This window comes from Anas acuta, chromosome 2 (assembly GCF_963932015.1).
Source record: "Anas acuta chromosome 2, bAnaAcu1.1, whole genome shotgun sequence".
Lineage (NCBI taxonomy): Eukaryota > Metazoa > Chordata > Aves > Anseriformes > Anatidae > Anas > Anas acuta.
Window position 1 is genome coordinate 66,871,658 of NC_088980.1, and position 18,242 is coordinate 66,889,899.

At 39.0% G+C, this 18,242-nt stretch overlaps 1 long non-coding RNA gene across 4 annotated transcripts in view; it reads right to left on the reverse strand.

Moving 5' to 3' along the window:
• Positions 1 to 3,678: 3,678 nt before the first annotated feature.
• Positions 3,679 to 18,242, reverse strand: part of LOC137850538 (uncharacterized) — a 172,402-nt gene continuing 157,838 nt past the window's right edge. For all 4 annotated transcript variants that reach the window (XR_011092592.1, XR_011092589.1, XR_011092591.1 and 1 more), the window contains exons 3-4: positions 4,580 to 4,735; positions 3,679 to 4,036 (exon numbers count right to left, since the gene is read on the reverse strand). This is a non-coding gene — a long non-coding RNA (uncharacterized lncRNA). The remainder of the gene's footprint in view (positions 4,037 to 4,579; positions 4,736 to 18,242) is intronic.

The window sequence follows — 18,242 nt, forward strand, 5'->3', positions numbered from 1 at the left end:
CAATCCTCAGTTGCTGCCAAAGCCTCAGTCCTAGTTATGGCGGTAAGGCCTCAGAAAAAGGCTTAGACACAAAACCTCTGCAGGAGAAAAGCAGCTAGATTCCTAGAATACCACTGAACTAATGACACCACGTCCTGCCTTTACATAATCTTTTTCCTAACATTAGAAGTTTACGATTAAACTCACCAATGACTAGTCACAGCACAATGTAATGCAAACAATAAAGTATTTTCTGATCATACACACAAAATGTTGGTATTGACTGAGGGATCAGGTGACTCAACAAATGGCAAGGAAAGCTTGTTTCTCTTGATATAATTGTGGCAGTGATCCCATAAAAGGCTATGATATTGGACATTTTGGGCTGACCCACCTCTTCCTTCCCCAGGTCCTTATGGATACTCAGGATTCTGTCTCTTGCATTTATTTTATTCTTTGGTTCAAGGAACAGGACACGGATTCCCAGCCTTGTAAAATATAGATTGCAGATGAACGTGAATTAAGAAGAAAACATATTTTACAGCAAAATGAGGAGTGGGGACAGATGAAAAATGTGCAGATTCACTTAAAAGAGCAAAATTAATAATTATCACACCATTTCCTTTAATCTCCCTATGTTGAAAAGCAAACAGAGCATGTTATTTTCACACATCAGAATTTGTTTTTATTGCAGCTAACAACAACAGTTGTTGATGGAAGAGGGGGCAAAATAAGGTGACTTTAAAAGCATTCCTTCATAGGGAACTATGTAAAAGTTACCTGGGCATAAAACTGGAATAATGGCCTGCCATAAACTCTACCTTCAGACTCATGATAGTAAAATTTGATGGGAGTAACACATCTGCATCCTAAACCAACAGAGACTGGTCCCTTTGTTTTCACTCAGTAAAAAAACAAACAAACACATAATAACAAATAAACAAACAAACATCAACAACAACCACATAACCTATCTGTGCCCATACCTTGGGCCATGTGAAAGTGAAATTTCAGAAAATCTGAAAAATTGTATAGCCACACAGACAATAAAACCACTATTTTTTTTAACATGGCAAATTAAACTTTTTTCCCTTACTCCAGTCATGCAAGTTTCATGGCTGCTGAGCCATATAACATGGAGCTTCACCTATCTGTTTGCATCAGTAAAAGCTACTGCCCCAGGAATATGGTGCAAGCTGGCACTCTTCATATACTCTATTTTCCTGTGAGAGATGTCAGCAGGCTAACCAAAGGACAAGCCGCACCAGGACACACTCCCTTCCCACAGCAGCAAGGACCAATCCTGAAGAGGCAGAGCAGCAAATCTGTAGCACTAGCACAGCTGAATCACTGCCTCCCGCCTTAAGCCACTCTTTTTGCAAATCCTTCTGTAACCTTGCAGGAGGTAGGACTTGCTCATGGATGCACATAATTGTCAGTGCCTTGTATCAGCAGAAAAAGAACCACACTGTTAGAAGGGGAGCAGTTAAAGTAAGCACAAATGCAGTAAACTGAAGAATCTTTGTCATGAAACAAGCAGCCCCCAAAACCCCGTCAGACTTAGACTTTTTATCCCAGAGGACTGCAGCTGTGTGTTTACTTTTGCATTATCATATTTTTCAAGCACCTCCCTGCAGAGGCCTGTCCCCACTGCTCTGTGCACCCTGGGCTCCTGTCTGCCCTGTTCTGATTCCCGGGATGATGCTTAGTGTGACTCTGTGGTGTCAAAGGTGACAACAGCGTGGCCAGGGTGCCAAACTGCCTCTTAGCTAGCTGTCTGCTCCTCTGTATGCCAGGGACTCTGTATGCCAGCACAAGCTCAGGCACACTTTACCCAGAATTTAGGACGACCACACTTGTCTTCCAATGCACATGTGGGAGACTGAGTTGTACATCTCAGCAAAAAAAAAAAAGCAGAGAGATCATTTGAGAACACTGAAGCTTCATGAATAAAGGAGATTTAATCACCCAGCTGCTCCCCATTTGACTCTTTTCACTTCTAGCTGACTTCTACACTGTGCCCAAGGCACTCTTCTGCCCCCCATACCAGTACCTGAGCTCTATACCTGCCAGGGCAGGAAGGCCCTAGAGCCTTGACTCCTGACACGGAGGAAGGAGCTGTGCTGCTATGCAGGTTGCCTGCTGCACCTCATGCGTGGGGAGGCAGAATTTGCACTATTTTGCAAAGCGCTGTCACACTATACTACTACATTACAATGTGCAATCATCAAACAGTTCTTGATTAGATTAATTAGATTAGTTCTTGATTAAAATCAGCTTCATTAAACCTAAGTAATGACTGCTTTGTTTTAATAGCAACCATACCTCCATTCTAAGTGTCTTTCTGAATATTGTCATCTCATTTTAGACCTTTCCGTGACCTCTGAGCAGCTTCACGTCCCATCCCATTTTTCATTTCCCTTCTCATTCTATTTCTTTCCAGGCAGGCAGCTTCCTCCCTCTGAACTGTGTTGAAGCATCTCTCTGGTTCCTGCCTTTCAGTATCTCCAGGGGTCTGATTGTGCATGCAGCCCTTGAAGCTGAATCAAACAGGCACCTTTGTCCTGAGATGACGGAAAGTTAACTGCTTTGATTCCTGTTGCTATTGCATGCAGCAGATAAAACTGGTAATGTTTAGACAAATCAGGTATTTTTCCTGGTGACTGTGTAACTCTTCTCACAAGGTGCCATTTTTACACAAACATGATCTTTCTACACAGGCTACTTGCATCACCTAATTACCATTCTTTCAATACATTAATTTGCATTTAATATACAACACATACAAACATGCTACAGTGCAAAAGAAGGGAAAGGGACAACAAGACAAAAACCTGCAGGTATCTAAAAGAGGCAGAGAAACCTGGAGTGCAAGCAGCTTCAGCTGTGTTCACTCAGTCAAGAAGCAGTGAGCACAACACAAAGTGTGCTAGCAACAGCACGTGGGTAATTGCTTTTCAGAGATTCCCACACCTTCTCCATGGACCTCATTCCTGCAACCTGGGCAACCCTTCACAAATACTTTATGTATGAGAACTGCCTGCTTTTAAGTAGCTAGAAGCTTTGGTAAGAGGATATATTTTCAGTGAATAGATCGATGCCAGAAGAGGTGAGGATATTGAAGTAAATGAAAAACAAAGGCACTGGGCAGCCCTGCGGGCTGTGTACATGGGGACACTTAGTTGGAAGCAGGGGAGCTCTGCCCTCCTTTTCACTCGTCATTGTATCTTTCATTTCTGTTTCTCTTGGAGAGTGTCCTTGAATTCTCCTTCCATGTACATTTATATCATGGGAGAACAAGAAAGCTTACTTTAAAGCTATTTTAACAGCTTCTTTCCCCCTCTTTTTAAAATGACACTTTGAGCGAATGGAGGTCTGCTTACTGTTTTGGATAGCATATATAATCTGAAGAGGATTAATGTGGTGCTGATTGCTAGGCTAAAGTGGATCCAAAATGTCAGAGCATGATATACCTGATCTAACATGTAACAATAGCTGTAGTTTCAGGTTTATGCTTCTGCTGTTTTAGAATTTTTATTCATTTCAGCAGCAACATAATAATAATGTGTTAAAATTGCTCCTGCGTTACCCTGGATGACTTTCAGAGAAGCAGAAGCTTTTTCTAACAATATGTCAAGTCTTCAAAGCAAGAAACTGAAAAGACTTGAATCAAGATTTGACCAGAGATGAGAGGGCTGCTACTTTGTATAATTTCTGTACATTGGAGCAATTCTATTGCTGACACAGTAGGTTTTACTTGTAGGTAAAATAAATAAAATTGCTTTATGTGGTCAGTAGATATTAAAGAGTGAAATAATCTGCACAGAAACCAGAAGAAGGATTTAATTTTTTTTTTAAACCTGGATGATTTCGTGAGTTGGCTTACAGCACAGTTCTGCAAGTCTATATCAGCAGAGACAAGGAGAGCAATCTGTGGGGTGAGAAGCACATCAACCAGTGAGTGTGTGGGTGGGAACTTCTTAAACTCAAATTGCACTTGATGAAAAAGTATCTTGCAGTTATCCCATAGGTGGTCATGACTGATATAGCTGAAACCCTAGGAAGTAAAAGTAAAAATGAGGGAGATTCTAAACACTTTTTTTTTTTTTTTTTATTTTACTCATGGTTGTTCAGATAGTCTTAATCATTAGGTTTCAGCTTAACACGACAGCAAAGAGAAGAGACCTCAAATCTGAAGTGCAAGTATTTACCATTGAAAAGTCAATTCCTCTGTCATTTGCTCTGGCAATAGTATCACTATAATTACGAGTTTAATATCTGAAATTCATTGATTTCATATTTGTATGCATGTATGCTAACGAAAATTAATTAATTTTAATTGCGTACACCAATTACAACATCAGGCTCATTTTCCAACATATTATTCCTCGCTGATTACATATCCTCCAAGATTGCTTTAATTTTTCATTTTGTGCTTTAAAGTCAAAGAATAATATGTATTTCTAATTAAGCTCACTTACATATCTCACTGCTGATTAAATCACTATTTAATATTTTATAATATAAGCCACCTTTAATTTCCCCCACTGAGAGCAAAAGCCTTGCAAACTCTCTTATTTCTCCCCTCGGTTTCACTGACCTTGCCATTGCTATGTTGCTACAGGCATATTTCTTCCATCTTCACAGCAGAATGTCAAAGAACCACCGCGTTGACAGGAATTCATCCTTTGGGGAAAGGAAGCTCCTTGCTGACCAAAGGTTCTGGTCTGAAGTGATCAGCAACCTGCCACCATCACTAGAAGAAAAGAAACAGACATTCAGGAGACATTTTAGCACTGCCTTATTGGGACTGCAGGTTTTGCTGAGTGTCTCTGGAGCTGACACATTTCAAACCTTCGAGGGGATTCTGGAAGTCTCCTGTTGGTGCCTACCAAACCTGGGCTGGATGCTAGAAAACAAAGATGGTATTCTCCTCTTTCTTTCCCAACCAACACAGCAGGGTGAAACTTGCCAGTCAGTCCTCAGCCAGAACTACTTTAGTATTCCCAAAGTTTTAACATAAATTAATAGAAAATCTGGAGAAGTCCCTAAACTGCTTCTACTTGTCCATGTGTACGTGGGCAAGTACATGTTGTACAAGTTGCGCTGTACAAGCTAAATAGTCTCATTTCTACTGCGTGAGTGCTGGGATGACAAAAAGGAAGAAGGTAAATCAGATTAAATCCTTAACAAATTTGACTTAACCAAAAGAAATAAATTAAGTTCCTGAGCTACTAACTTAAGTTAGTAGCTTTTTAACCTAAGCTTTTAACTTAAGTTAGTAGCTCAGAATTTGACCCAGACTTCACTGAAATCAATGGGAAACTCCTGATCATGTTGTTAGAACCATGATTAATCTCTTATACAATGGATACACGTATCTCTTGTTACTGGAATAGATTTAGGAAGATCAGTGCTGATTTCAGCTCTATATGAAATTGAAACACTCCCAGCATCAATGTTTGCATGCAGAGCACTTTTTGTGTGTGTGTAGATATTAAGAAGAAATCTTTGCTTAAATTACTTGTTAAACTATTCCTTTACACAGGTAACTCTTTGTTAGCATTTAATTAAATGGCTACAGTCTCATTGGCCCATTCATCACACCTACCCTCGTCATGTCAGTGAAGTGCTATATCCCTCCCATAGTCAGGAGGAGACAGCAGTCTCCAGAGCATGTTTCATCCCAGCTTAAGTTTGGTAAGGGATGCTACAACTAGAAAAAGTCTCTCTCAAAACACTGAATGAACTGGGAGAAAAATCAAAACCAGATGACTTTGCATAGTACATTTGGGACTGAAAAGCAGATTTAAACAAAACAAACAAACAATCAACAAAAAAAAGTAAGTATTGGTGCATATATTTGATGGTACCAACATAGGAAGACACAATAAAAGGAAAAATATACTGGTAAAACCATTTACAATGATATCTGGGAACAAACAAGACATAAGCAAGAAAAACTGGGACAGAAATAAAAAGAGAGGAAAAACTCAGAAATGTAGGAAGATGGAACAACATATGTATTTGCAACATTCCTGTCTCCCACCTCTGCAAAAAAAAATTAGTCATTTATATTCACTTTTCTGCTTAAAACTAGATGATTATGTAGGCTATGTTAGAGATGTAGGTAAATATTGCTGGTGTATCCAATGGGTTAGCATAATCCTTCCAAGGAAAAAAAAGCACATGCCAAACAAAACTAAGGATTAGCCAGCACATTTTCTCAGAAAATATATAGGAAAAAAAGAAGTTTGACATTTAGAGCTGTATTGTAGAACCCTGTTCAAGTCCCTACTGTAGGTCCCTCTATAAGTTTATTCAGTGTCACCAGGGTTCTACAGACAGTGAAATCAAGAGACAGGAGTCCTAAATACAGGCACTAACCAATATTGATTCACCTTTCCCTAATGCACGGACAAAAACATCATCAATAAGCTTGTCAACAGCCTGAAGCAATGAGCATTATAATACTCAACTAAGCCAAGAATAACACAGCATTCATTTATTTATTTCAGTTGCATGCAATCCCCCAAGATTTAAACAACAGGTGTTGATTTATAACAACAGGTGATTTAGACGGCAGCTTCTTTTGTAGGTGTCATGCCCTTGTTGTGTCTCAACCTGATTCTGGCTTTAGACTTTGCTGAGCTGGCTTCACTGAACGTTCCATCTACATTCGTCTTCACTCTTCTGTTATCTTTTCAGTCCCAAGAACTAGCATTTCAATGCTACTGTTTCTTTCTTTTACTAGGCTATTAAAAGCATATTAAGCAATTCTGAAAGGTTTTTGATTTTTGCTGTATTAAGGGTGCGAAGAATGTGGAAAAGTATTTCAAGATAGAAACAATTCTCTGAAGAGCATTTCCCACTATGTTCACTTCTCTCATTAAAATAAGTGATTGCACAAGTAAGTGGAACACAGGTATCCCCAAAAGGCTATTGATCTCTCCTTGGTGAAAACCATACTTAAACAGAGACTAGCTATTGTTTTGCACTAAAATGGTGCATAAAGGCAAGACAAGCAAAAAAGCCAAAATTTCTGTAATAGCTTGTTTCTAAAACTACATTGAAATCAATACTATGGCATAAGTATAATCTTATGAACCTTTCAATGTAATTGCTACTTGTTTAATTTATTAAAACAACTTAAAGTACTACTTTGGGAAGTTGACAGGCTTTGGAGAAGAGCTGAAATGATTCTTTTCTACATTTTTTATCTCATTATAGCTTTTGCTTTCAGTCTACATATTTAAACAACATTAATTTGGTTTCTAAGCATGTGAGCATCACAAGAATGTGTTTATGATTAGCTGTCTTTCTTCTCCCTTTTGAGAAACTGATGCTGGGCTCAATCCAGGAAATTTGGATAGAGAGCAAGCCTCCAAATATTAACCCCTTTTAAATTACAGAATTTCAGTTCCTCCCCATTAGAAGATTTGAGGACTTTGACACAATTCATTTCTAAGGAAGGAAAAGCACAAATACCGAGCTCCGGTGTCCACCTTTAATAAGGAGTTATTTTTTGGAGCTAGATTTTTCTCCACAGAGCTTCAGACATCAATGAAGGTGATAGAGAAATGTCCATTTCATGGAATATGCATGGCTATATAAGTAATAAATAAAACCATTCAGCAGCATAGCATCTGTGAGTCACATGCACAAAGTAATCTCACTAACAAGATAAAAAATGATGTTCTGGCAAAAATTCTGAACAGAAATTTGAAGAAAAGGATTTCCTTACCCTTACACAGAGTGAAAAGAGAAATCTTAAAATGATCTGAATATCCTTTTATATTACCCTTAGGTACCCTTTGCACTGCTCAGGGATTCAAAGCATTGTTCTAATAAGAAAAGGAACCTCGTAAAAATGGCAATGTGGAGTTCAGTAGTTGATGCCTCTCAGGAATTTCAGATCAAATATATCACTGTTGGCGATGGTCTATTGGCTTCCTACATGCTGTAGCCATTCTAAACAATCACTGTGTAGTTGAAGCCAAACTAGATCCTGTCTGCTGTATGGCCACCAGCAAATAAATGATGCATCTTTGTAAAGAGCTAATTAGGTCTGAAGCATATCTTTATGGGTCCACTGTCATCAATGTATATACTGAACTAGGACACCATCATTAATTTCGATAGTCTCTTGAAACTGATATATTCTTTAATTAAAATTCATTAAACACTTCTAATGATAAAGACACACAGAAAGGAACAGAAACAGGATCTCTTCCTAGAGCTGTGTCACTTCTGAAGGATGAACAAGAGTAAAGCAAGGTGTAGAGACATACTTTTGTCACTAAAGTCAGTGCACAAAACTCTGAATAACTATAGGGATCAGTTTTAACATGTTAAAAAGTGACATTTCAGTGCTGTCACTTTTCAAATTGGAAGCAAACTTTCAAAGAATACACGGATTTAAAGAAGTATTCTGCAGTGGTTAACATATTAATTTTATGCTAGAAATGTTTAGCAGGAACTGCAAGATAGGGTTGCTTATGTGGTCTTTCTTAAAGATGTTCTATATCCATGGTTTACCAGTAATAAAATAAAAAGAAAAAATGGAAATGAGTTACTAGGTTAACAGTTGGACTAGATGATATTAGATGTCCTTTCCAACCTAACTGATTCTATGGTTACATTTTATACTATCATAGGTGTAAGTCTTGTCTGACATCAGGCAGCTTCTGGGCTCTTATCATAAATGACACCCCTTTAGCCTCCCCTCTACCAAAAGCTTGCCACATAAGCCCAGTAAATTGGGGCCATCTCAAAAGAAGCCAGGCTCCTAAATTTTGGAAGCTGAAATGGGCCTTAAATCAGTACTTTTGATGGTCCACTCCAAAAATTTCTCCTTCTACAAAAACGTTATGATTGGCACTGAAGGTTCTATTCCTAACATGCACACACAAAGAAATAATAAATTTACTTAGCTCCCTGAGCTCCTTTATTAGCAATAACAAGAGCTGTTTTAGTGCAGCAGGGGCAGCTCTGCTTGGGTTTGCAGCAACCATTTTGAAGAAAGAATGAAGGAAAATGAGAGAAATATCAGGCAAAGAACATGGAAATATTGATAAGAGGGAAGCAGCAGTGGAAGAAGAAACTAGGGATTAATTGAGGCTCAGTTGAAGCGATAAGAAAACACTTGGGTGACAGATTTTTCTGGTTAAATTATGAGTCTTTTGGATTCTCATGGATTATAGTTTCAACACCAACTGTATAACCTTGATGCATTACATTGATTACACCTTGGAAATGGCTGATGTTCAAGAAGGACAGGCAACTGCTTGGAGAGTCCAGCGCAGAGCCAAGGATGATTAAGGAAGTGGAGCAGCTCCCTTATGAGAAAAGGCTGAGGGAGCTGGGTCTCTTTAGCTTGGAGAAGAGGAGACTGAGGGGTGACCTTAGAAATGTTTATAGGTATGTAAAGGGTGAGTGCCAGGAGAATGGAGAGAGGTTCTTCTCACTGACATCCAATGATAGGACAACGAGCAATAGGTGCAAGCTGAAACATAGGAGGTTCCGCTTAAATATGAGAAGAAACTCCTTCATGGTGAGGGTGACAGAACACTTGAACAGGCTGCCCAGGGGGGTTATGGATTCTCCTTCACTGCGTCCCACCTGGACGCATTTCTGTGTGACATGATCTAGGTGTTCCTGCTCCAGTCCAGGGATTGGACTAGGTGATTCTTCAAGATCCCTTCTAATCCCAAACATTATTTGATTCTGTGATATGTTTTGGTTTCAACCAAACCTATAACATAAGAACAGCCATGCTCAACCAGTTGAAAGATCCATCTGGACCATTCTCTGACATTGGCCTGTAATCCATGAGATGGTGAGAAACAGAAATTGAGACAATTATGGAATGTTTTCCCCCAGAATAATATCAAAATAATCACTTCTCTTTGGTTTTAACCTCTGGAGACAGGCTCTGTAGGCAACATACACTAATACTGCAGTATTATTTTACATCAGCAGATAGTGATAGGACAAGGGGGAAAGGCTTTAAGCAAAAAGAGGGGAGATTTAGATTAGATGTTAGGAGGAAGTTCTTTACTCAGAGGGTGGTGAGGCACTGTAACAGGTTGCCAAGAGAAGTTGTGGATGCCCCACCCCTGGAGGTGTTCAAGGCCAGGCTAGATGGGGCTTTGGGCAACCTGGGTTAGTGGATGGCATCCCAGCTTATGGAAGAGGGTTGGAACAGGGTGATGTTTAGGGTCCCTTCCAGCCCAAGACATTCTCTGATTCTCTGATTAGTGGTCAAACTGAGTAAATTAAATGATTTTCTGTCTTTTTCTGAATTTGGAAATGATCTCGAGCATGCTCCAAAGAAGGCTGGAAGTTCCCTGCCCTTGGCCAGACACCGAAGTTCTTTCCTTTTTCAGTCTGTTTTCCTTCCCAGATACACAAATATTTATGCTAGCTGCTAGCAGTAGGACTTAATTAGAAGCAAGGCTTAGTTCTCTTAACACAAAATAAAGTTATAACCACTATGGTACTTATTAAATATAGGCTTTTTGTGAAAAAGCCCAGAGGAGGCATTACAAAGATCAGAGGCAGCTAAGCCCTGTATTTATTGATAGACATTTTGATTAACTGACTTTTCATATTGTCTTGCTCCTTTTCATTATTCCGAGTGAGGCCTATTTGAATATTGCTCTCAAATGACATTGTCCTTGCTTTTCCTAGAATACACTTGCCCAGCATCCTTCATGCTGTCTGACAGCATTCTGTGGCTCTGAGTCCTAATGCATTAATGTTTGGCAAATAACTTCCCATTTAGATTGCCCTAAGCAAGTACATTTGTGTTTCTTGGTTACCATGAGCTTGGTTATATTCAGCACTTGGGTTACACAGATGTATACAGTATATAGGAGGTTGCTTTTACTCCTTTCTCTGTGTTTGTGTTGAGACTATTTAATAGAGTTCACAAACAAGAGTATACTGATCTAAACCTAAACTCTTAAAGGTAACTGTAAAAATATATACATGATCGTCACTCAAAAGAGAAAGAAAACTACTTTGATGGAGCTTTCTAGGATGTTTCTCCTTCATTTTCCTCCTTGGAACACAGAAAAGTGCAAAAATTCTGCTTCAGATGAGTTGTTATTGAATTTTTGAAAAAGATCTATTTACTTTGGATACCTTTCTCCTAAGCTGTTACTATAACAGCTTACCCATTGAACTTACCCATACTCAAGGCTGATGTATAACACATTTCCCTTTAGACAGGATATTCTCACTTGTGACATTCACTTCCTTAAGCATTTTCAAAATCATTACCAATTCCTCCCACAATAACATTTTTAAAATACAAGGAGAAAGTCAGACTGATTTGACCTGGCGCACACTTCGTTGGGTTAGAAACTGGCTGGATAGCCGGGCCCAAAGAGTTGTGGTAAATGGAGTCAAGTCCAGTTGGAGGCCAGTCACTAGTGGCGTCCCCCAGGGCTCGGTGCTAGGGCCGGTCCTCTTTAACATCTTCATCGATGATCTGGATGAGGGCATTGAGTGCACCCTCAGTAAGTTTGCAGATGACACCAAGTTAGGTGCGTGTGTCGATCTGCTTGAGGGTAGGAAGGCTCTGCAGGAGGATCTGGATAGGCTGCACTGATGGGCTGAGGTCAACTGCATGAAGTTTAACAAGGCCAAGTGCCGGGTCCTGCACCTGGGGCGCAATAACCCCAAGCAGAGCTACAGGCTGGGAGACGAGTGGTTGGAGAGCTGCCTGGCAGAGAAGGACCTGGGAATGATGGTGGACAGTCAGCTGAATATGAGCCAGCAGTGTGCTCAGGTGGCCAAGAAGGCCAACGGCATCCTGGCTTGTATCAGAAACAGTGTGACCAGCAGGACTAGGGAGGTGATCGTCCCCCTGTACTCGGCTCTGGTGAGGCCGCACCTCGAGTACTGTGTTCAGTTTTGGGCCCCTTGCTACAAGAAGGACATCGAGGTGCTTGAGCGGGTCCAGAGAAGGGCGACGAAGCTGGTGAGGGGTCTGGAGAACAAGTCCTACGAGGAGCGGCTGAGGGAGCTGGAATTGTTCAGCCTGGAGAAGAGGAGGCTCAGGGGCGACCATATTGCTCTTTACAGATACCTTAAAGGAGGCTGTAGCGAGGTGGGGGTTTGTCTGTTCTCTCACGTGCCTGGTGACAGGTCAAGGGGGAATGGGCTTAAGTTGCACCAGGGGAGTTAGGATGTTAGGAAGAACTTCTTTACCGAAAGGGTTGTTAGACACTGGAACAGGCTGCCCAGGGAGGTGGTGGAGTCACCATCCCTGGAAGTCTTCAAAAGACGTTTAGATGTAGAGCTTAGGGATATCGTTTAGTGGGGACTGTTAGTGTTAGGTTAGAGGTTGGACTCGATGATCTTGAGGTCTCTTCCAACCTGGAAATTCTGTGATTCTGTGATTCTGTGATTCTGTGAAAACATTGCTGATTATTTTTCCAGGTATCTCCATATTGCAACTAAATACTAGATACAGTGGATTCTGTAGAAAGTCTCTGTTCTTTTTATCTCCTTCAAAGGACAAGTTTGTCTCCTGGTATATTTTTGAAAACATTCATTAAGGGGAGCTCTGTGGAGCTTAGACAGGGGTTTTTCAAACTTCAGGCAAAGAGGAAATACTTTTTTCCATTATTTGTATTCTTTTCATAATTAGAAAAAAATAAGAAAAAAAAAAGAAGAAGGAAAGAAACTGAGACTAGATTTATAATAGATGAACTGAACAATTATCTCAGATCCTATAGATTAGTGTTAGGGGTTCATGGGGGGGCCCTATCATAGCATTTTGCAGATAGAGATAAGTCATATTAGAACTCATCACCTGTATTATCTTTAAAATTACTGCTTCAGAAACAGTAGGAGACAAGTGAAGCCCCTCCGACTTCTTTTGGATAAGTGAGAAAATTCAGTGCCTAGCAAGAAAAGGGACATCTGTCATTTGCTGGAAAAGTAGAACATGTGAAGAGGAGCTTTTACTTCTTCCTCTCTGCAGAATATTACACAATTAATCCCACTAGACTTGTTTATTTTTAATATTATAGTATCTACCTAGCAGACTTTGTTTCATTAGAAATCAGCTCATCATGGTGGCTAGGAATCTGTAACACAGAATCTAACACAAAGCAAATGTTGTTGTATCAAAATTAATGAACAGTTGTGAAGCAAAATGGCATATTAAAACAAACAAACAAACAAACAAAGAAACAACAACAACAACAAAAACACTAAAAATAAGCCTTTTAGATGCTTCCACTCATGAGAGAAGAAAGCAAGAAAAGAAAAAAAAAGTATCATGCTTGTATGCAAACTCCATTAGAGCCTAAGTTCCATTGCTGCAAATGGTCCCTGGATCAGGCTTATATAAAAATACCCAGAATAGAACAGGGGTTAAATTTAAATTATTTAAAAGATAGGTGCTTCCTAGTGTGGTGTTCCTGTCCACTCCTATCTCACTACACAACTGAGAGTTTTTCCATTCCCAGCCATTCACATCACCTTGCCTGCACTACCCGCATTTTCATCTACCTGCTACATGCAGCTCCCAGCACGCTGGAGAGTCAGCACCTCGTACCGCCTGTCTCACTGCATTGCAGGAAAGCATGGTATGCAGAGACCCTCTCAAAAGTGTGGCTGATGGAGATGGTTGGAGACTTTGCTCCATTGCACAGAAAGAAGTTGTCTAATCAAACAAACTGAACAAAACTACTAAAGCAGCTTTTTCACACTCTAGACTTTGTGCACATAAGCACTGTGTTTTTTTTCTGGACTGCTCTGCTCACTGCTAGCATGGTAAAATGGAAGGCAACAGGATAAAATTTAATTTACTGACAATCTATAGTATTTTGCATGATACACAGCTTAAAAATAAATAAATAAATAAATAACACAAGTCACAAAAAAGAGCAAAAGAGAGATTTTTAGAGGCATCAAACAGGAATGCCAAATAAAGATATAAAAATGATTTTAATTTCCTAGTTAGAAGTGCTTCACACTTACAATTGCCTGATTAAACGTAGAAACCAAAATATTACAACAGACTGATGCAAAACCTTGTAAGACTTGGAGCTTGGATTTGGTCTTGACTAATTCAAATCATTCAATTTCAAGCCTTACTCTTTTTGCTTCAAAATGCAGAACTGGACAGGAAATCTTATGAGGGAGGCTTTCCAGTTTGAGGTTTCTACTGCCAGTCTCAGGTGAAACAATGAAAAAAAAGCAAATTGAAAAATGCATGAGGAAAATATGCAAAAAGTATTTTTCACAATCTGAAAAGTGTATGGCTCCAGCTGTTTTCTAAAAAAAAAATCATACAGATAAGCTTTATTTTTTGAGCCCTAGTACTACAGAAAGCCAATTTACAAACAGATCATACTATACTTAGACAAACAAATAAATAAATATGAGGAATACTGCATAATACTATTTAAAAACAAAAACAAACAACAAAAAAAAAAACAACAACAACAGAAAAAAACACCTCATTCCTTCAATAGAGAAATACTGAACCATATAAAAAACTGACGGGAAAAGTCAGACCCTTTTAAAATTCATAAACTACCCCCAAATAACAAAATAAGTGAAGTTCTGATAAGTCAGCATCAGGCATTAAAAGGATCAATACATAGTTCTTAAGACAAAATACAACAGCTATGATACGAAAACCATTGAAGAAATAGTAAAATCTTCTTAAACAAGAACTCATGAATGTAATTCATTAACAATGCTAGTTCCTAAGCAATTGCTTGTGTTTGGGACCTATGACATTTGGCATTCCTTCGAAAAATAATCCCTTCTGAAAAAGGATGTGAAGTTAGCCTGAATCTAAACAGAAATAGAAAAAAAAGGGCCCATTTGGACAGAGTGGAAAGAAAGCAGTTACATAAATTGCTAGTTACATTACAGGTGTGACTTCAAATCACTGAAACAGGTTTTGCTGCCTACAGTTTCCAAGTGCAGCCTTCTTGGAATAGACTAACTGAATTTTTATTTTCCTACTTTTTTTTTTTTTTTTCTTTTTTTCCTAGGCTGGTCAGTGCCGTTTGTTTCTTACTGTTGGGTGACTTTACTTTGTGAATGCCCTGCTACCAGATTAATCTGAAATACCTGGGGCTATGCAGATGAATCTGGTCTCTGCATCAGTGCCAAAGTTGAAATAGAGAAGAAAAAACACCAAAAGTCTCAGAACTGATTCCTGAAGTTATTGAAAAGGCTCCCTGGACTTCGACAGGGATTGGTACCCTGCTTCTGCTGCCCCACGTGCCCTGTGTGAGAGCGATCAAGGCCAGTGTCTGCAGGAGTTGGTGATTTATGCTCAATTATGGTGGGAGCAGGAACAAATGATAAGAACCTCACCACTAATTCTCTACAAAATCCTTCAACTAAAGGGCATGGATTACAAAAAGCTACGATGAATAAAATATCCTTTTTTTTCTATTTTAGCACTTGAATGAGACCCCATTACAGCAGGTGTTGAGTGAACAACACAAATTACCATAACCTTGAAGAAAGAGCTCACATTTGGTTCAGCATTTAGGAATGCAGGCCAGTCCTTAATATAGAGATGAAGATCCTTCATGCCTAATAACAATTTGCATGATGAATTCTTTGACTTTAATGCTTGCAGCATCAATGCTTTGAAGTGGTAAACTTTGACAACAATTGCATGAGCATGGCAGGAAACAAAACAGCATTCTGAAAGAGCGCTAAAGGTAAAAACTTAATTGTTTGAATGAATTCATACAAGGTCATGCTGCCTATTGAGTGATCTCTCAGCACCTGGCCAGACTGAAGCCCTAGTCAAGCTGAAACAATCCACATATTTGTAAAATCCAGTCTATCCCACAGCCAATTCATAACTTTTTGAGGAAGATGGGCAGCAATCTTGAATGTATTTTACTGTCTGTCAGATTTAAATAGTAGAATGGCACAGAAGACCCAGCCTAACTTCAAAAACTGTCTAAACCCTACCATGTCCTCTTAAGAATTTAACATTATGGAGTTCTTATTTCTTTCTATTTCTTGCTTCATTTCTATGTAAAAATTCATTGTTATTAATAATGAGATCAAACATCATGATCTGGAAAGGCTGTAAACTTAAATGATTTTATCTAGAGACATTTTTAATGACCTAATAAAATCAATTGAGTACCATACAGGTCAGCATTACATGATTTGGCAGAAAAGTTAAACCCAAGTACAAAATCCCATGGAAACAAGAATCAAAGTTGTTTTGCAAGGAGAGCATTTTTCTTACTGCAGGCATAATAGCTACCCTTAGGGTTTAGAGATTTTAGTTGAATTAGAAAAGGAGAAGTAAAAAGAATAAAGAGAGAGAGTCACTTATGCTTTTGCCTTAAAGAACCAGATTAATGATGTGCAGTGAACAATGAAATGAAAACACTTAGTTTGGTTCAAAGTGCTACTTATTAGCTAGTAAAGTTAGGCAAAAGTGTGATAATTTTCCAGATTTCAAAGAGGCGAGCAAAAACATCCAGTATTTTTAATGGTGTTTTGTTTTGTTTTGGTTTGTTTTGTTTGTTTGTTTGTTTTTCATTTATTTTGGATCAATTAAACCATTTCATTTTGCTACTTTCAGATGGTTTTATTTGAACCTGTTCATTTTTATTGTAATGCAAATTAAAAAAAATAAAAGGTTTTGCAGGCTTCCACTTCTTCTTTTCCATGGACCTTTCACTTAATTGACTGAGGTGATTGTCCCCCTGTTCTCTGCTCTGGTGAGGCCACACCTCTAGTGCTGTGTTCAGCTTTGGGCCCCTCACTACAAGAAGGACATGGAGTCCTTGGAGCATGTCCAGAGAAGGGTTACAAAGCTGGTGAAGGGCCTGGAACAAAAGTCCTTTGACGAGTGGCTGAGGGAACTGGGGTTGTTTCCTCTGGAGAAGAGGAGGCTCAGAGGAGACCTTATTGCTCTCTGCAACTACATGAAAGGAAGATGTGGAGAGCTGAGGGTCGGCCTCTTCTCGCAGATAGTGATAGGACTAGAGGGAATGGCCTCAAGTTGTGCCATTGGAGGTTCAGGTTGGAAATGAGGAGACATTTATTCTCAGAAAGAGTGGTCAGGCATTGGAATGGGTTGCCCCAGGATGTGGCAGAGTCACCATCCCTTGGGGTGTTCAAGGAAAGGTTGGATCTGGTACTTAGGGACATGGTTTAGTGGGTGACATTGGTGGCAGGGGGATGGTTGGACTGGATGATCTCGGAGGTCTTTTCCAACTTTAATAATTCTGTGATTCTATTATTCATTTTTATTTTAAAAAATATCAGGTAGGACATTTCAGCAACCTTGAAACATTTTTTTTTAAAAAAAGGTAAGAAGGAAAGTGTGTTGGAACTGAGTTGTTCTTTTATACTGTTACAGCTGAAAAAAAGTTTTTTTTTTTTTGTTTGTTTTTTTGTTTGTTTGTTTGTTTGTTTTAAACACAGAACCTATAGCTTACGAACTTCTGAGGAAATCTTCAGTAAATCAGGACTACTGATATGTGCCCTATCACATAAAGATATGTGCCACTGTAATAGTTTATAACACATGGACTGTGTAAAAATGTTCTAAATAAAACACCAAGAGTCTATTATGTTTTATCGTTTAATGCCTACTTATACAAATATTATCTCCTACGGCTTGGATCTGTTGAAGTCTTTCACAAATCCAGCTGTGTGACATGAATTTTTACCTGCTCTCCCTCTCCCGTAATCTTCTTGTGAAGAGGAGAAAGTTCTTCTGATTTTATATTTTGTATGCTTTCCCCTTAGAGAGCACAAACGCTAAAGTAAATACTCTTTTTGCTGTTTGTGGATGCCACCTGCTAGTGTACTGGGTGCTTTGTGTGTGCAGGTACACGCATTTGAGAAAAACGGAGAAAGAAAACAATTAACTTCATAAAGTTAATTCACTAAGTTGAAATCCATTCATAGATGACTCAGTCATTCTGAAGAGGTACTTAAGATTAAAGAGAATGTTGCAAATATACATATGCACATATATGTATACACATACGCAGTTTAAAATCAAGAAAGAGAAGCATTCAGAATCTAGGCAGGCAAAGGCTGTAGTGAACAGATCAAGGATGCAACTTGATCTATATTCTGTCTCCAACACAAAGCAGATGTCCAAGGAAAGCCATAAACCACAGGGTACGTGTAGATGAAACACTACTGAATACTCTCTTAGCTTTGAGTCTTTTAAATATCATAATTTCTCTTTTCTTCTGTTTGTTCTTTAACCTCTACAGTCATAACTC